The sequence below is a fragment of the Vulpes lagopus genome, chromosome 4 (genome assembly GCF_018345385.1).
Source record: "Vulpes lagopus strain Blue_001 chromosome 4, ASM1834538v1, whole genome shotgun sequence".
Taxonomy (NCBI): Eukaryota; Metazoa; Chordata; class Mammalia; order Carnivora; family Canidae; genus Vulpes; species Vulpes lagopus.
This window is the reverse complement of record NC_054827.1, coordinates 132,544,893-132,564,683: the sequence shown is the minus strand read 5'-3', so window position 1 is coordinate 132,564,683 and position 19,791 is coordinate 132,544,893. Positions and strand designations below refer to the sequence as shown.

The following is a 19,791-nucleotide window of genomic DNA, read 5'->3' as shown; positions in this document are numbered from 1 at the left end:
AGCTGAGGCCCCCATTGTCACTGGGCTTCCTCCTGCCATGGCCGCTGGATTTGAAGACCAAGCATCCGGACAGAGAGCCACGGCAAAACACCCTTAATTATCCAGCCCTAGAAGTCATGCAGTTGTCACTAAGTCCAGTCCATATTCAAGGGTAAGGGATTAGACTCCACCTCTTGATGTGCCAGGTGTCAAAGATTTCACAGACATGTTTGAAAACCATTATATGTAGAGATTCTGCAAACTCTGCTTCTCATCACAGAATGATCTTCCTCTGTTCACTCCTCCAAGTGAACTCATTCTCTAAGTTGTCCTGGGGCACACATACATCATGGGCGGCTGGTTTTCAGTGGCCCCTTTTGGGGTACATTACCTTTTGTGACAAACAACTCTATGATACCATCTATCTCCCAGATTTTGTCACTGCCCTTACAAATCCTTGGTGGTTCTGGAAGTGCCTGGTGGTTCTGGAAGTGCCATGACCTCCTGCATGCAGCTCCAAAGGGGAGAGGCTGTATGAGGAGGATGGGTGAGGAGTCTATCTTGTGAGCTCCCCTGCCTCAGATCAGCCAAATCACATGGAGTGACTGAGCCAAAAAGGAAGCTCTGTTTAGGTAAACAGCAGGTGGTAACTAGAAAGAGGATAGCCATTATGGAAGGAAAGAGGAAGTGGATCAATCCTGAGGGCCACAATTCTGTTGCTAATTATACTTGGCATTTATTGAGCTCTTCCTGTATGCTAGGCACCATGCAAAGCCCATCACCTGAATAACCTCATTTAGCTGCTTTTCATACCATCCTTAAATGATAGTCACTATTTTTATCCTTACTCTACAGATAAGAAAACAGTGTTCAGAATGGTCAAATGACCATTCTGGTCATTGGTCAAATGACTTGCCCCAAGTAACACAGAGATAGAGTCTGGATTTAGAGGCAGGTGTGTCTGCTTGAAAAGACAGCATAGTGGATATAGGTTTGGTCATTGAGGTCAGACCGCTTGGGCTTGAGTCCTTCCTTTCGGTCACCTTTGGCAGTTAACCTCTTGTGTTTCAAATTTTCTCTTTGGCAGAGAGAGGAATACACACACACACACACACACACACACACACACCCCGTAGGGGTTTTAACATTAAACAGGATGAGGCATTTAGAGTGTTTTGTGTTCAACAAATGTTACTTATTCCTCCCCCTCCTCCTCCTCTTCTTATGTCTGCTAGGATGGGGATTAATTCAAAAGAATAGTATACTAGAGATCCAGAGGCCTAAAGAGGTACAGAATGAGGAATCTGCCATAGACACGCAGTCCCATCTCAGCATTCAAGCCACTCATTTCAGTCCCTAGTGACTCTGTGTTCCTATCTGCAAAGTGGGCACAAAGCTGGGATTCTGTGATGATGAACAGAGGGTCTGAAACACTTCTTCACAGTGGCATCCCAGTCTTGTCTCTGCTTCCAGGTCCAACTACATTTGCCAGCCAGTTACCAAACCAAATGCAAACAACACGTGACAAAAATTGATTGAGGAACTCAGAATCAGAAAGGAGGGCTGGTGACAAGCCCTCTCCCCACTTCCTTGATGGCTTCAAAGCTCTATCCAACTCACAGTGTGGCCAGAGTGGGCTTGCGCTGCAACAACCTTGTGTGGCTCTGCGGCAGCAGGACTTCAACCATGAGTGACATGGGGCTGTGGCTGAAAGGCCCAACTCAGAGGTGGCAGGGGTTGTAGCCTGCCCTTTGCTCGGCTCTGGGTCAGGGCTGTCTTCCGTATACAGGGAGGCTGGGAGCTTTTTACACAGGGCCCATGTTCTCGCTGTGTGTGGTTCAGCAACCCCCCCCCCACCGAGTCAGGCTGATTTCTGAATGTGTTGAACTCCAGTGTACTAGGCAGCCTAACCACAGAGCGATGTTTTGTTTCTCTACCGGATACACCTGCCCAAAAAGCAGGGTTCACTCATGCTGCAGGCTCTGGTTTGTTTTACTTTTGAAAAATTGAACCCTCCAGAAAAACCAGAGGGTACAATTGTGAGTGCTGAGAACCTGCAGAGGCTGGAAAGGAATGAAATTGATTTTTTCTTTTCTTTCAGGGGCATGGGGCCATTGTATAAAGTTGCTTTTCCTTCCAAATGAGCCTTCTTCCGTTTCCATCACTCATCATTTCCCAAATACAACCACCCAAGAGAATTTTTCGGGATACGTGTTTACAGCATTGAAGAGCACTGAGTCCCAGACTGGGAAAGTTAGTCCCTCTTTAGTTTTGTCAATCTTTCTGATTTTGTCAAGAAAAAAAATGTTTTAATTTGATGCTTACCACCTAACATTTACTGATCTACCCTTAAAAAAAACACACACACAAAATGAGTGCAGACCCCAAATTTTGAATCTTTAGTTGGATATAATGTCTCCTTAAATGGTATTATATTGTCTGGCTAAAATTTGATACTATCGTTTTGTTTTTATTGTGATTACTTTTAGGATTAATTTTTGGCAGGAATAGCAGATTACCCTTTATTTCAGGGATATCATGTCGCTTTTTAAAGATAAATATAGTCAAGTTTTAAAAATCAGTTAAAGAGAAATTTTTTTTTTAAATTTACTTTTTTATGGGAGACGTAGAGAGAGAGGCAAAGACACAGGCAGAGGGAGAAGCAGGCACCAGGCAGGGAGCCAGATGTGAGACTCGATCCCAGGACTCCAGGATCACGCCCTGGGCTGAAGGTAGACGCTTAACAGCTGAGCCACCCAGGCATCCCAGTTAAAGAGAAATATTAAGTAAATACTTGTGCAGGTGCTATTCATGAATCACTTAAGTCACAAGGGTAATATGTGGTGATATTTGGGTATGGAAGAAATTGGGAAGGAATGCACAAATATCCGATGTATGAACAAATGGGCTTTGGAATCAGACCAACGTGGGTTTGTTTGAATCACTGCCTACTTCTGCTAGACATGTGACCTTATGCAGGTTATTCAACCTAGTTGCACATCTGTAGAATCAAGGGAAATGGTCGTTCACTATGGACCTCAGGATTTTTGTAAAGACAATACATGTGAGGCTGTAATGCATGGTCCTGGAACATACTCAGTAAAGTTAGCTATTGTCATTATTTTTTTCCTGGAAGTTTTTCCTCTTTTTTTTTTTTTTTTTTAAGATTGTATTTATTTAATCATGAGACACACAGAGAGAGGCAGAGACACAGGCAGAGAGAGAGGCAGGCTCCATGCAGGAACCCAACATGAGACTCAGGTCCCCAGGATCAGGCCCTGGGCCAAAGGCAGATGCTCAACCGCTGAGCCACCCAGGTGTCCCAGAAGTTTGTACTTCTTAATCCCTTCCACCTATTTTGCCCACCCCTTCGCCTTCCTGGCCTCTTACACACCGGGTAAGCGCCATGCCGGGCACCTAGCACACAGTCAAGTATAACTGCTGTTGCTCTCATCGGCCTCATGTGTTAGTTGACCTGCTTTGAAGCAGTTGTCAAGGTGGGATTAGATGTGCAAGGGATTTCTGAGGGGGAGAGCCTGTGAAGGATAAAGGAAGAGGGGGCAGGTGACGGGGGGGCAGGGGGGGCCAAGGGGGTGAGGGGAGAGTTCTGACACCTGCGAAAGGAAGAAGGTTAGGGTAGGGGGAACCTCAGACTGCAGAACAGTTACAAGAAAGGTTTGACCAGGGGGCGCCTGGGGTGCTCAGTCGGTTAAGTTCCTGACACTTGATTTCGGCTCAGGTCATGATCTCAGGGCTGTGAGCTTGAACCCAGGGCAGCGGAGCCTGCTTGAGAGTCTCTCCTTCTGCCCTACCCCCTCAACCCTCCCAGCCCATGCACGAGCATGTGCACGGGTGTGCTCTCTCTCTCTCTCTCTCAAAACATTTAAAGAGGAAAGAAAGAAAAGAAAGAAGAAAGAAGAAAGAAAGAAAGAAAGAAAGAAAGAAAGAAAGAAAGAAAGAAAGAAAGAAAGAAAGAAAGAAAGAAAAAGAGAAAGGTTTGGCCAGGCTGCTGAGGAGTCTGGGAGCCAAAGTGGATCACTGGAGAAGTCCTCCTTCTGTCTGGATCACTGGTTGGGAGAAGCTCACGGGAGATGTGGTCCTCATGTGAAGCGGTGGCAGAGCCAGAAGGGCAGCACGGGGCCCACAGCCATGCTCCCCATAGCAGGAGATCTGAATGGCACGTTCACGGCTGCTGTGCCTATCATTTCCATCTTGCACTGAAAAATGGAGCCTGAGTGTTTCTTCCAATTCATTTATCTAGTTAAAGTAACTACTTGGTCATTGCAAACCAGATCGAGAGTACAATTATTTCACATCTAAAGTGAAACATGATATTTGAAGGATGAAAGAAATTCATGGCCAACTCCTGATTTTTTTGTTTCAATGCTTAACTCACAAGCCAAGAAATTATTTACTTTGAGGAGTTTGTCTTGATCAAAAATAAATAAATAATTTTTTTTTTTTTTACTAAATCGATTTGCCTTTTAGTTCTAATTTTAGATTTCTAAAGTTTAGCATTTCAGGCAGAGAGTTAAGCACAGTTGACACTTTCATGCAAATTGAATCGAACACAGGCGCCCAAATGTCAGTCTACAGATATGTTCAGCCTATACCATGTTAAACTATTTTTGAGCCAATGTTTTAAAGTTGGGAGATATCATTTTTTTTTTTTTTTTATTTATGATAGTCACAGAGAGAGAGAGAGAGAGAGGCAGAGACATAGGCAGAGGGAGAAGCAGGCTCCATGCACCGGGAGCCCGACGTGGGATTCGATCCCGGGTCTCCAGGATCACGCCCTGGGCCAAAGGCAGGCGCCAAACCACTGCGCCACCCAGGGATCCCGAGATATCATATTTTTAAAAAGAAACCATTTCTGGTTTCTCTTGAAAACCAGCAGCTCTGGAACACTGGACCTGAATTTCAGTGTAACAGTATTATCTAGGGTGAACAGGGCTGCCCCTCAAATTGGGGCTCTCCTCTTTGCTCCACCTATGTCGGCTTCACTACCCACAAAAAATATGTCCTCATACCCAGCAGGTTTTGCTGATTTATACATCTCTTTGATCCTTTGGGCAGAATGCTAACTGTAACTGTCCCCTGACATCACATTCTACGTGTCTTCTGTAGCAATGCTTTAGCTGGGCTCCTTACTGCCCATCTAGGACTAAATTTCCCAGCCTCCCTTGCAGCAGTGAGTGTGGTCATGTGGCTAAGTTCTGGCCAATGCTATGAAAGTGGAAGTGATATTTGGAACTTCCAGACTTTATCTTTTTAAGATTTATTTATTTATTTTAGAGAGAGAGAGAGAGAGATAAAGAGAAAGTGCACACGTGCTTGTGAGCGGAGGGAGGGGCAGAGAGAGAGAATCTCAAGCAGGCTCTCTGCTGAGCACTGAGCTCCATAGGGACTCCATCCCACCCCTGGGATCAGGACCTGAGCCAAAATCAAGAGTCCCATGCTCAGGTGAATGAGCCATCCCAGCACCCCTGAAATTCCAGACTTCTTTTGAAGGAAAGCAAGATGCTCTCCCTTGTTTCTTTTCTTCTTCTTGCCAGCTGGAATGTGGCTGTGATGGTGGGAGCCAGAGCAGCCATCTGACACCACAGATAGGAGTTATATGTTGAGAATAGCAAAGCAAAAAGATAGGAAGCTGGGTCTCCAACACCAAAGAGCACGTACCAGCTCTGAAAAGCTTATGCTCAGACTGTTACATCAGAAAAATAAATTTTCGTTTTTGTGTCTCTTACACAGCAGCCTTAACTGTATCTTAACTAATACATCTCTGTTTGCAATGGAGTCTGGCCTCTGGCTTAATCGGCATGGAGGTATAAAGGGGAGAAAATGAATGATTTTGCAAGTTTTTCCTCATCAAAGAGATCTGTGTGAGCAGCCTCAAATCAAATGGCACTAAGAGTTGAGATGGAGCATAATCCTCTCACAGTAAAAGCAATACTGGAAAACCCTGTCCCTCTCTTACAGGATTTGTTTGCGGGTGGTTCCATTTTCTGGTTGTGAACTTGTTTGTGCAAATGACTCCTTCCCGGCCACTGTTCCCCACAGCTATGTGTCTCTGGTTCACAGGCTACTGCACCACATTCTCACCTCGTTTTCATTTCCACCTTGTCTTTGAGGCCACACTTGAACAGGCAGCCCTCCCACCTGTTCTCAGCAGTGTCCCCTCAGAGGAAGAGAAGTAGAAACTTCTAGCTCCCAAGGGGCCAACAGAGGCTTCCCAGAGCTGGGTATGAAACCATTGAGGATCCTCACAGTTTCAAACTGAGCAGATTCTGATGTATTAGGTGAAGGTAAAGAGCCAGTTATGAAAATGATCTACGACTAAAAAAAGATGTCACTACCTCCCCAGAGGCAGGTGCCAAAAATGACATGTTATTGTGTTCCTTAGAATGATGAATGAAAATATTGAATGAAACCTGAGTAATAATAATGCCAAACTATTTAGTGTAATTGCTGACAAATAATCCTTTAAACCAGGACTATTTAGGGGAATAGACAGGGGAAGAAAAAATCCTGATGTTTAACATGCACTTAAATGTGCCATAGATGTTACATACATCTTCTAATTTAATTGCCTCAGAATTCCTCTGAGGTAGTATTAGAACCACTTTTTCTTAAAGTGGAAATGTTAAGTAACTTGACAAAGATCATGCAGCTAGGAAGTAAAAAGCCAGAATTTGGGCAGCCCGGGTGGCTCAGAGGTTTAGCGCCGCCTTCAGCCCAGGGCGTGATCCTGGGGACCCGGGATCGAGTCCCACATTGGGCTCCCTGCACAGAGTCTGCTTTTCCCTCTGCCTGTGTCTCTGCCTCTCTCTCCTCTCTGTGTAGTCTCATGAATAAATAAATTTAATGAATGGAACAAATGACCTGGAACAAATGACCTATGTTCATTCCATATCGTGAAGCCTCATGGATGCTCTAAGATTGGCCAAATCAGGAGGAGGCAAGCGAGATCAAAGACAAAACTGTTGGGGTTGGAAGGATCTGGGTGAGGAGAGTAGTCTAATGGATGTGGGAAAGCAGGAAAAGAAAGTGGAAGAGAGGGACACGTTGCGGAGACTATATACCTGCATCAGATCATCCTAAGGCGTTGCAGCTTACAGGAGAATTCAAGATGAGTGCTACTCTCTGGTCCCTGAGGGAGGAGGGATCGTGGAAGGGGCAGATGGCAGATATGCCCGGGAGGGCCACCCTGGCATCAAGATGAGATAAATCTGAAACATAAATTTTACCATACTCTTTACATTTGAAGGGTACTGATGAATAATTGGTTGGTATGATATGGAGTGGAGAGGAGATTATAACTTAGTAGTCAGGCAGGAGTTAATGTTTCTGCTTGTTTATATATGTGTGCTTTTCCCATTCCTGGCAAATTCTTTTGTTCTGCCCTATGTACCCAGGTTGTCCTTTCATATAGATGGTCTCCGTGTCCATTCATACTGCAAGATCAAAAGGAAAAATTATTCCCAAAGCACTGTTCTGGGACACTGAATGTCATCAAACATCAAAACAGAATTGTATCAGCTTTTCTATCTTTTTTTTTTTTTTTATTCTCTCTTAACTCTGCCTTTTCTGAGAGGCAGTTCATCTTTCTTTTCGTTTAGAGGTAAAATATTTTCTAAACAGCATCAATGAAACCACATTCAAAGTCAATGACCAGCTTTTTAGACGGAAGACAAATGTGAGTTCTGTTTTGCACAAAGTGACTACTAACAAATCTTTTTATGTATTTCTTTCTCTTTTAGCCATTGACGAGTGAGTGTCTGACGGCTCCAAACTCCCTCAACACTAAGCTGATTAGACAGATAAAACCCTCAGAAATTGAGAAGTTGTTTAAAACGTAGCTGTTTACATATCAGATGTGGGGGGCGGGGGAGACAGGCTGGGGTCCCAGATATCTACATTTAGGCTATAGTAAGAAGATTGTTCTCTCCCCTTGGTCAGTCAAGCTCTACAGAATGAGTCTCTGGTGATTGAATACCATTCTCCAGAAGGATCAAGCTACAGTATGACAAAGAGAAGTTGATGAGATGAAGAGAACATTGCTCCCCAGGCCATCTGTTTGTGCTGGCATTAGAGCAGAGCGGGGTTGAGATGAGTCTAGCAGAGAGCTATGGGGGATGGTAGTCATCCTGAGAGGGACAGGAACATCTGGTTTTTGGAAGGCTCTTGGTGATTTCATCACGCAGAAGCTTTCCAGAGTTGGTATGTGGTTCCATGAAGTTGGGGACCCAGCTGCCTTCCAACTTTATTTCTCTGCTATTTGCACTACGCAGCTTCCATCTTGTGAAGCCAGATGGTAAATAAGTAGTAGACAAAGGTTGCCTCAGTCATCACAGGTGGTAATGCAACAGGTGGCTTTGTTAATGAGAACATGGATGCTTGCTACACTCCGGGGTTAGGAAGGAAGACAAAACAATGTGATGAGGTTCTAGTGTCATTGGCAGCTGGAAAATTCATTGCATCACCGAGCTCTCTGACTTAAGTCCTCCCTGCCTTGCACTAAGAAAAACAGAAATGCCCTCAGCGCCATGGGAGGCAGCTCTCCATGGCTGTGACCCGGCCTGGTTGGGAGAAAGTGAAACTAATTTGGGCAAAGTCATGTCCTGTCTGTTCTTTCTGTGGGGCCCTGGGGCAGAGGCAAAAAGTCATGCATATTGGGCTAGAATATTCAGGAAAGAGGAAACAGTGTCTGAAGTGAGACTTTGGGGCCAGGGGTATTTCAAAATTTAACAGTTTTTGGTTTGCTTTAGGATATGTTCTCTTTCTTTCTTTTTTCTTTCTCTTCTCTTCTCTTCTTTTCTTTTTCTTTCTTTCTTCTTTTTTGTGTCCAGAAAGACAAGGCAATATTTCCCAAGTGCGACAACTTACTTTAAGCTAACTGGGTTTGAACTTGAAAACCCTTCCTGCTTAAGCTGTGGACCTGATTATTATTATGGCAGGGCCACATCTGTCCTTTTACATTTTGCAATGTATATGGATACAACTCTGATATCTCAAAAAAAGAAAAGGAAAAATTGGTTTATAATCTACATAAAAAAAGAACATCCTTTGTACTTTCACAGTAAGTTAACATAATAACAATGATAGTAGCATGTTTTAATACTAACTTACAGGCTCCCCCACTTACTGCTAAGATAACCCTCTGGGACAGAGATCCTTCTTTCTGATTGAGGGTGAAACTGAAGCCCAGAGAGGATAAGGGGCTTGCCCAAGGTCACACAGCTGGTAAGAAGCAGAGTCTGGGGTTTTCTCTTTGACCACACGTCTCACCATGATTCTCAGGTATGAGCAGTCGCTGCAGATAAATGTTGAGGTTCCTACTCCCCGCCGTCCTCCGGGCTCAATGTGACAAGTGCACACTCCACAGCCTCCCACGGGTATGTTGTGAGACAGCTCCAGAAACTTTAGTTCTCCTTCCCTACTGGTTTATCCAGGACTACAGAGAGCTAAATTTCTTTATCGTCATTTTAGAGATGATAAAAAAATCCCAAAGGACATTTCATTCCTGACGAGGAGTTGGCAGCCTTTATTTAGGAGGGATGCATTCTGGAATGTTCTGTTTTGGTGCGAAGGAGACATTCTTAGAACCTGAAGGAAAAGAAGAAATGGCAGCAAGTGAGGGAGAGCTGAGGGGAGGATTTCTGGTGGGATTGGGAGTCTTCCCTCTCATTTCTCCTCTGCTTCAGCGTTAGAGGTCTTCGCCTTCCTTCTCCTGGGAGAAAGCAAGCACTAGGCCTTTCAACTCAAACAGACCTTGGCTCAAATCCCAGCTCTGGTGAAAAACTCCTGAGGAAGCTGTTTAATCTCACGGAGTCTCAACTTCCTCATCTGTAAAATGGGGATAATATTGTTTCTTTCTTCGTTGGGTCATTGGGGGCATTGATGAAATAATGCGGTGTTTCTCTAAGCATACCGCTACTGGTAGCTAGAGGATTTTCTGGTAATACAGACATTTTTTTTTAATGTAATAATTATGCCACCCCAAACCTGCTACTTCACAGCTGTTATTGCTTAGGGCAAAGCCAAGTGAAGAAAAAAAAAGCAACCCAATATAAAGTCTATTTTAATTAGATGTTGAATGTGTGATGTAGAGATGGCAAAAAGTGGTGAAAGGAGGGAACAATTATTGTCAGGGAACCCTAAGCTGATGACTATGAAAGCTGCTGGTTCGGCCTCCTCCGCTCAGGGAAGCGACTCCTTTCCCACTCCCTCTGGTAAGGAGGGCGACTTTGGACAAAGAGAAGCAGAGAGACCCCGGTTGGACCAGCCAGGCTGGGTTCCACTGGGGACCTGGGGTGAGTGACCATGTGGAGGCCCCTGAGGTTCACCTCCCACTGCTGCCCTCTGGTGGTCATGTGCTGTCCCAGCCTCCCAAAGACGAGTCCAGGTAGACCCACTGTGATGGAGCCCCCACACCTGTGCACCTTCCTTCCTGGCTGTCCTGCCTCCTGCACTCCCACCCCGTCAGTCCCACATGGCCTACCCTCCCCGAGGGTAGTCACTTCCTCCTGAAGCCACGACACGACAACACCTGTTCCCCAAGCTCCTAACCCATCAGTGGAGGATGTTCTGATTTGTAGGTGTGAACAGATAGCTCAGCTTTTCCACAGAGCTCTTGTTTTAAAGGAGGAACTGGTTTAAAAACCAAATGAAGTCAAATCATCAGAGAGTGGCTCTATTTTGTAGATGGGATCTTTCCTTGGCTCCCACCTTTCTCTATGAAATAGGCGCTTCTCTTTAAGTAGGCACCAGGTCCAGGAAATGAAATCCTTATATTTCTTTCTGGGAAACTCTACAGGAAACTTTCTTTTTTTTTTTTTTTTAAGATTTTATTTATTTATTCACGAGACCCACAGAGAGAGAAAGAGAGAGAGGCAGAGACACAGGCAGAGGGAGAAGCAGGCTCCATGCAGGTGCCCGACATGGGACTCCATCCCGGGTCTCCAGGATCAGGCCCGGGACTGAAGGCCACGCCAAACCACTGAGCCACCCGGGCTGCCCTACAGGAAACTTTCAAAAGAGTTTTGCTGCTGGCATTAGAGTTGCATTATTTTTCTTGAGGCTGAACCACCCCTCCCCCAATAGCAGTGGTTTTAAAAAGATTAAAAAATATTTATCTCTCATATAAACAGAGGCAACCTAGGGCTGGTGTAGTAGCACCCCGATCACCTGCTTTGTTCTGTCTTGTTGTTCCGTCCTCTTCAACATCGGGCTTCTACCTCGTGGCCCAAGATGGCTGCTCCAGCTCCAGACCTTGGGTCAGCTCTTCAGTCATTGGTCTGGAGGATAATATATACATTTGTCCTTTAAAGCACTCCCTGCTTTCCTTTACATCCTGCTGACCAGGACTCAGACATGAGTTCATTGTAAGGCATACAAGGAAGTGTAGCTTTCTTTTTTTCTTTTTTTTCCTGAGTAGCCCTGTGCCCTGTTAGCCTTTGGCATTTTATTACTGTAGGATGGGAGAATGGATTTGGACACAATTAGGATCTCCTCCACAAGACTATTGCTGGAGTTATGAGATATGCTCAGACTTGAGTAGGATTGGATCCCAGAACTAGAATTACCTTCTTGTGTATTTCTTCTGCTGCCAGGAAAATGCCACTTGCCATGTGCAAGGGTTAATATTTTAGACCTGTAGCAGGATATCGAGGTGCTAATTTTGGCTCTACTGCTGGCCAATGTGATGGTCTTGAGAGAGAAACCTAATGTTCTAGGGCCTCAGTTTCTCTAAAATGGGTAACTTTATTTGGTCTCCAGGGCCCCTTCCTGCTCTAACATTATAACTTCCTATAACACTATCTTGGCGTCTATAATCAACCAGTTAAATAGAAAATGAACATATTGCTTTTCCTTTCCATTCTGACTACTAAATGCTATGGATAATCAAGAATATATAACCAAGGGATGCTTGGGTGGCTCAGTGGTTGATCCTCTGTCTGCCTTTGGGTCAGGGTGTGATCTCAGTCCAGAGATGGAGTCCCACATCGGGCTCCCTGTGAGGAGTCTGGTCTCCCTCTGTCTGTGTCTCTGCCTCTCTCTGTGTCTCTCATGAATAAATGAATAAAATCTTAAAAAAAAACAACAAAAAAAAAGAATACATAACCAAGGGCACCTGGGTGGCTCAGTTGGTTAAGCATCTGCCTTCAGCTTGGGTCATGATCCCAGGGCCCTGGGATTGAGCCCCGCATTGGGCTCCTTGCTTAGTGGAGAGTCTGCTTCTCCCTTTCTTTCTCCCTCTGCCTCTCCCCCTGCTTGTGCTTGCACTCTCTCTCTCTCAAATAAATAAATAAAATCTTAAAAAAAAAAAAAAAAAGAATGGATAACCGATTGCTGGCCCTAAATGTCCTTTCAACCTTGTCATCCTTCACCAAGGCTCCTTTCTGGAGGAACTGGCTAGAAATGGAGCTGTGGGCCAAGAAACCCACTTTATTTTCCCGTTGAACTTTGGAAGCAGAAGGGCTACAGCAACAACAAGGAAGCTTGTGGTTGTAAAGTTTCTGCTTATATCCGGTAGTCGTGGCTGCAATTACCCATCTCAAACCCCTGGGACAGGAAGCACATGCAGCCAATTGATAAAGAGGGTATCTACTGTGAGCACTCTAATCTCAAAGAAATGGGGATCCCAAAGTCACCTGGATTAGCCACAGACCAGAAAGGAGCCCTTTTAGAGTTCCTTTCAGTTGCTAAGTGACATTACGCTTGAAAATCACCTCCCACTCCCAATCAGAGGTGGAAAACCTAAGTCACCACTGCTTGACTTCCTTGTAAATAGCTAGCAAACGCTAGCATCAGCCTCTTATTAAATGGTTCATCTGCAAACAAAAACGACGCTTTGTCTGCTTCTTGGGGCAACGTGGTGAACGCTTAATCACCAGGGCTATGAGATATTACTTGTCTAGCTCTATGTGACATAGTGGATGAGTTGCGTGGTGGCAGGAAGAGGACGAAATTAGACACCTAACTAGGAAATGAGGCAGTGGTCCACGGGCCTGTTAGACCCTCAGCCCCAGCTGAGCATTGCTTCTGATTTGAGAGAGGCTCCCCAGAGATTGGCAGAGGCAGTGAATGAAGACAGGCGCTCCCAAGTGTGGCACCTGGGATAACATCTTCCTTTTTACTAGGATGATTCCTTAGGGTCAGGAAGACCAAGCCTAGAATCAAAGAGGAGAGGACCTAGAAACTTCTAGAGCGAGGCAGAGTATATCTGAAACTCAAGTAAAAAGTATCTGGCTTCAGCCGAATGATAGCAATTTCTTTCCTGGGGCTGGCCAACATTTATTTGACTGCCTGACTAGTGGCTTAGATCCTTTATGTGAGTCCTCCAACACACCTTTTTTGAATGCTAGATAACTGACATTGATAACTAATACTTGTTGGGTTCTTATTATGTGCTAGGTACTGTTCAAACCTGTCTTTTCGTATATAATCTGGCAACTACTATTATCCCCACTGTATAAGTAAGGTGCCTGAAGCACAGAGAGTTTAAGTCACTTGCTCAAGACCACACAGACAGTTCACGGCATAGCCAAGACTCTAGCCCAATGCCATCTAGCTCTGAAATTCATGCTTCTAATCATGCTGCTTCTTCATTCAGCACATGTATATCAAGCACTTACTATGTACAGATACTGTGCTTGGTGCTGCATATGATCCTGGGTTGGACACCTAGTTTTCCTACTCTGACCTGATATGCAACTTGGAAGCAGTTGGGTAGATCCAGAGTCTTGACTATGAATAGGTCTATTTTGGACAGAGCAGAGCACACAAGGTAGCTCTGCACCATGGCTGGTTGTTGATGCCGTTCTCTGCTCTGTGGCTGTCCATGTCGTACTAGTTGTTAATTACTTTTTTTGTGTGTGTTAATTACTTTTAATGTCACCCTTGCCCATACAGTATTCTCAAAAATGAACTTGAATGCTTGAGTTGGTTATGAGAGCACACTCCTCTTCACTCATTTTGGCTACCATCTTCCATTGGGTTCACAAGTACTGCCCCATCCCTTTCTCATCCCAAGCCAGGCCCTCCACTGGCTTCCTGGTTCCCTGATGGCTAGGTAAAAAAACTCAGAGCAGACCTGGGGAGGTCATTTAGAGCATGTGGGGGTGCGGTTAGATGGGCAGAGAGTCAATCCTGACTGTGTTGAAGTCACATTTAATGTTGTGAAATGCTGTCAGCATGTCATGGGGTATGGTGTTTCTTGGTGAGTTTGTTCATTCCTTCATATAATAAGGAGAACCAGAAATCAGAGGGGAAGGGAGACACAGGGTAAATACAAAGTGTATAAACAAGGAATTGTCATTGAAGGAATGAGATGCCATCTCCCTGACTAGCGCCCTTAGGCCTACCTGGAAGTCCTTTTTCTTCTTCTGGTCTGGCTCACTCGCTACTTCCTTCAAAACTCCCAGAAAGGTTACATTTACATCCTTTTTACAGCACTTCTATTTACTATATTTTAACAACAGCCAGCACCTATTGAGAGCTAACTGTGGATCAGACACTGGTTTGAATACTTTAGTACTAAGTCACTTAATCATTGCAGCAGACAGATGCACCATAGTGGTGCTCAGTGTACAAGTACCGTGACCGAAGCACAGCCTCATCAGGTAGCCTGCCAAAGTCATAGAGCTGCGAAGCCAGAGAACTGAGTTCTCCCAATTGCAGCCAGTCCGGCTGGGGGTCTGTGCTCTCCACCACTGTGCCACACTGCGTCTCTTTGCTTTGTCTGTTCAGACATCAGTCTCTTGAGCTCCATTCTTTCTTGAGTCTCCATGCTCAGTGCATAGTACTTGCCCCTCTGGGGGATGGCTGGAGGTTCAGTAATTAAGCCAGCACATACCTAAGTACCATGTTACTTTATTCATTCATTCGTTTATTCATTCATCCATTCATTCATTCATTTAGAGAGGCAGTGGGGGCAGGCAGAGGGAGAGGGAAAGAGAGAATCTTAGCAAGCTCCATGCCCAGTGCATAGCCCGATGTGGGGCTCAATCCCAAGCCCTGAAATTATGAGCTGAGAGTTGGACACTTAACTGCCTGAGCCACTGAGAAGCAGAGACTGCTCCACGTTATCTTTAACAGAGACTTTCATTCAGAGATTTTTCATGACGAATCTTTCTTTATATCATAGGCCTGTCTTGGGCAGCATGTTATTCTTTGACAGAAGGCTCTAAAACCAGGGCTAGAAATGGGTTCTTCCTTTGGAGAGGTTGCACGGCTACAACTCAGAGCAGGGAAGTTACAGATTTCCCCCACTATCCAAAAGTAGAACATTCCTCTGAAACCTTTCATAAGCCAAAATGGCATAAAGCAAAGGAGCAACTACCATTAATTTATATGGAGCAATTTTGAGTGTCCCCAGACTCAAGAAATAACCTCTCATAGGCTTTCCTGCTGCCTGGCAACACATCTTGCTAACAAATGCACAGAATAAATTGCAATAAAGTGCAGATGCTTGTGACACAGTTCACAACTACGGTGGCTTGACGCTAGGATGCTGAATGTGGTTCCTGGGGAAGGAGCCTGGCCGGGCCCCTCTCTCGCCGCTGGGTGCTTGCTGTCAAACAAACACCAAATGTTGTTTTTGCATTTTACCTTTTTCCATAAAAACAAAAATTCTCTTGGATTTCTTTCAGTTAGTGAAAACAGGTACTATGGTCTTTTGTAAAAGCCAAGTGGCATAATGTAAACTTTCAAAAAGTGGGGGATACTGCTGTACGTGATCTCATTTTAAAAGAAGAGCACAGGCACCCAGGTGGCTTCCACCGGGTAAATGGGAGGCAGTTTTATGGGAGCATCGAAGTAATTAAAGACAGCAATGGGTCACAAACTAGTGAAAAGTTGCAATCCATGCATCCATGCCGATAATAAGTAGATAAGGAGAAGAAAGGGCTCTTGCTTAACAGTAGAATGTCATATGTTGGCTGGTACATGTGCTGGTTGTGCTGGAGTTTGATAGGTACCCTTTACAGTCATCCAATAAAAGATCAGCTCAGGCAAGAATCGTCAGTGGTTGCTAAATCCAAGTGGAAATTTTGATGAGGAATAAGATATTTGCAGGGTCTTAAAATACCCATGTAAAAATTGCTTATTCGTTGCAAGGGGAAAAAATAGTTGCTATACAGTGGAGAAGTCAGACCACACCTTGGTCGGCTGATTAAAATTTATGCTGCCAGTAAGGGGCAGATGGACTTTGTGTGCCTCCAGATGTGATACCCTGCCAAGGACACAGCATCACTGTAATGTTCTGGCCGGGAATTCATAACCTGAATTTAATGGTGAGGAAACATCAAAAAACCCCAAATGAAACTAGAGGGTATTATGCTGAGTGAAATAAGTCAATCGGAGAAAGACACTTATCAGATGGTTTCGCTTGTATGTGGAATATGAGAAACAGTGAAAGGGACCCTAAGGGAAGGAGGGGAAACTGAGTGGGGGAAAATTAGAGAGGAAGACCTCTCTAATAAGAAACTCCTGACTCTGGGAAACAAACAAAGGGTTTCAAAGGGATGGGGTAATTGGGTAACAGGCACTAAGGAGGGCATTTGATGGGATGCGCACTAGGTGTTTATACTATATGTTAGCAAATTGAATTTAAATTTTAAAAATCTCAAATGAGAAAATTCTTTTAAAAATAGGGGAGAGAAGGGCACCTGAGTGGCTCATCAGTTGAGCATCTATCTGCCTTTGGCTCAGGTAGTTTTCCCGGCGTCCTGGTATCAAGTCCCATGTCTGGCTCCCCTCGGGGAGTCTGCTTCTCCCTCTGCCTATGTCTCTGCCTCTCTCTCTGTGTGTCTCATGAATAAATAAATAAAAATCTTTTAAAAAAATAGGGGAGAGAGAACTAGTATTCTTCAAAAACGTCAGTATCATAAAAGACAAAGTAGAATGTTCCAAATTAAGAAGAGTAATGAGTTCCAACAAGTAAATATCATACCTGACCCTGATCTCAGACTGGATCCTGTTCTAAACAAAATAAAATGTCTTACAGAACGTCAGTGGGCCAGGAAGCTAGGAAGCTAGGAAGACAGATGGCAGCTTAGATAAAATTACTGTGTCAATGTTATATTTACTAAGGTCGGTAACAGTACTATGGTCATGCAAGACAATATTCTTATTAGGAAATACACTAAAGTGTTTTAGAGTAAATGGCCTACATATATGCCTTTTAGATAGGTAGACAGACAGATGGGAGAAATACTAACTATAGAGGACTATGAGGTAAGGGAATAGTTTTCTTTGTACTATTCTTTTTCTTGCTATTCTGTAAGTTTGACATAAAACAATTTTTTTTTAAGACTTGTACATGCTGCTGTGATGCAGAGATTATGGAGGGAAAGAACGGACATAGGAAGATGGTTAGGGTGCTGTTGCAAGAGCTGTAGGTGAGACAGGACAGTGGCTTAGACCAGGACAGTAACTGGAGAAGGGACAGGAAGGGCTCAGGTTCTGGATATGACCTGAAGGTAGAACTAATAGGTTTCCTAAGGGATTCCATGTAGTGCTGAGAGAAGGAAAGGAAGCTGACGGAGAGTCACAAGGATTCTGGCCTGACCAGCTGAGGGGCTGGAGTTGTCAATAATTGAGCCGTGGAAGATGAGGCAGAGAGCAGGCTTGAAGTGGAAGATCAGGGATCTGGTTTTGGACATGTGCCTGGGTAAATGGATTTATGGAATAATCTCACCTAATTTTAGTTAAGCTAAAGGTTATGACATGGGCAACTAGCTTTTTTAAAAAAATATTTTATTTATTTATTCATGAAAGATACAGATAAAGAGGCAGAGACACAGGCAGAGGGAGAAGCAGGCTCCCTGAGGGGAGTCTGATGCGGGACTTGATCCCAGGACCCAAAGATCACAACCTGAGCCAAAGGCAGATGCTCAATCACTGAGCCACCTAGGCACCCCTGGTAGCTAGCATTAAAAGATTCTTCCAAAGTAGCCATGAATCAAAGATAAACTTAATAATGTGAGCACAAAGTGGATTTTCAAAACAAGTTTGTATTTTTGGTTGACAGGACTCCAAGTGGGGCCAGCAAAAACAACCCATAAAATCAACTATTGAAATAAGCTGAACTTAGAATCAAAGCCCAGAATAACTGTAATATAGGATGTTAAATCAATATTTTTAAGTATGATGAAGTATATGCAATCACATGATCAAAAAGAGTAAAATGATCTTATTACATATATATTTTTATATAATTTATTATTAAATAAATTTACTGTTGTCTATTTCATCTTTAATTCAACCCATTAAAATGTCCATCTTTAGTGTGTGTCCTGTCATGTAAACATCGATATATTCATAAAGTAGTATATGTGTATAACTTATAAATAGATAAGTATACATAAGTGGCAGGGGGAAACATGCTTAAAAAACAACAGGTGTGGAGATAAGAAAAGTTCGTAGAGGTAAAAACAACAAAACTAGAAATACACAGGTGGGACCACATCAAACTAAAAAGCTTCTGCACAGCAAAGGAAACCATTAACAAAATTAAAAGGCAACTATGGAACGGGAGAAAATATTTGCAAACCACAAATCTGATAAGGCTTAATATCTAAAATATGTAAGGAACTCATACAGCAAAAAACCAAATAACCCAATTAAAAGATGAGCAAAGGATCCGAATAGACGTTTTTCCAAAGAAGACATACAAATGGCCAACAGGTGCATGAGAAGGTGCTTTACATCACTAATCAGTGGGGCGATGCAAATGAAAACCACAAAGACTTATCACTTCACACCTGTTAGGATGGTTATTATCAAAAAGACAAGAGACAACAAATGCTGGCGAGGATGTGGAGGAAAGGAAATCCTTGTGCGCTACTGGTGGGAATGCCAACTGGTGCAGCTGCTGTGGAGATCAGTATGGAGATTCCTCAAGAAATTAAAAATAGAATTGCCACATGATACAGCAATCCCACTTCCGCGCTGTTATCCAAAAGACATGAACTCACTATCTTGAAGAGATATCTGTACTCTAGGGATGTTGCGGAATTGTTCATATAATCAAGTCATGGAAACGACTTATGTGTCTGCTGATGGTTGAGTGGGAAAAGAAAATGAGATGTCTATATAATATTATATAAATATACAGTATAATATATATTTCATATATATATAATAGTTGAATGATATTACTCAGCCTTAAAAAATAAGGAAATCATGCTATTGCCAGATTGATAGGGATGAATGTGGAAGGCATTATGCTAAATGAAATGAGGCAGACAGAGAAGGGCAAATACTGCATGACTGATTCTCTACTTATATAGAGAATCAATCAATCAATCAATCAATCAATTAATCAGAATGCTGAACTCATAGAAATAGAAGTAGAATGGTGGTTCCCTGGGGCTGGGTAGGGGTGGAGGGAGTGTGAGCGAGGATTAGTAAGTAAACTTTTAGTTTGAAAGCAGCCATAACAAAAGAGCAAAAAAGGGAAAAATTTGGAGACCTCTATAGACTATAATGCTGATTCTAGAGGTAAAGCTGTTACCTGTGCAACCATGTGTTCCCTTTTTCAGCAAAGGTGCAGTGTGGACAGAACAGCGTAGATTCAGACCCTGTGCTGGGTTCCCAGCTCACGGAGTATGTATCATGCACAGTAAGAAGTACTGTCCAGGCATTTGAGTGATAGCACGTCATCTAATAGGATATTGTGCAACTTCTAAAAAGAACTGATCAACTTGGATTGGTGTAGAAAGATCTCCAAGATGCAGTAAGTGAAAAAAGCAAGTGGTATAACAGATTATAGTGTCAAATAAACAAACACAGGTATGTGCTTCTATA

At 43.6% G+C, this 19,791-nt stretch overlaps 1 long non-coding RNA gene across 1 annotated transcript; it reads right to left on the bottom strand.

Annotated features, from left to right (window-relative positions):
* Positions 1 to 7,674: 7,674 nt before the first annotated feature.
* LOC121489936 lies at positions 7,675 to 19,580 on the bottom strand. The gene is made up of 3 exons (XR_005987459.1): positions 19,499 to 19,580; positions 11,167 to 11,276; positions 7,675 to 9,585 (listed from the first exon to the last, which is right to left on the bottom strand). It is a non-coding gene; the product is annotated as an uncharacterized LOC121489936 (long non-coding RNA).
* Positions 19,581 to 19,791: the final 211 nt, after the last annotated feature.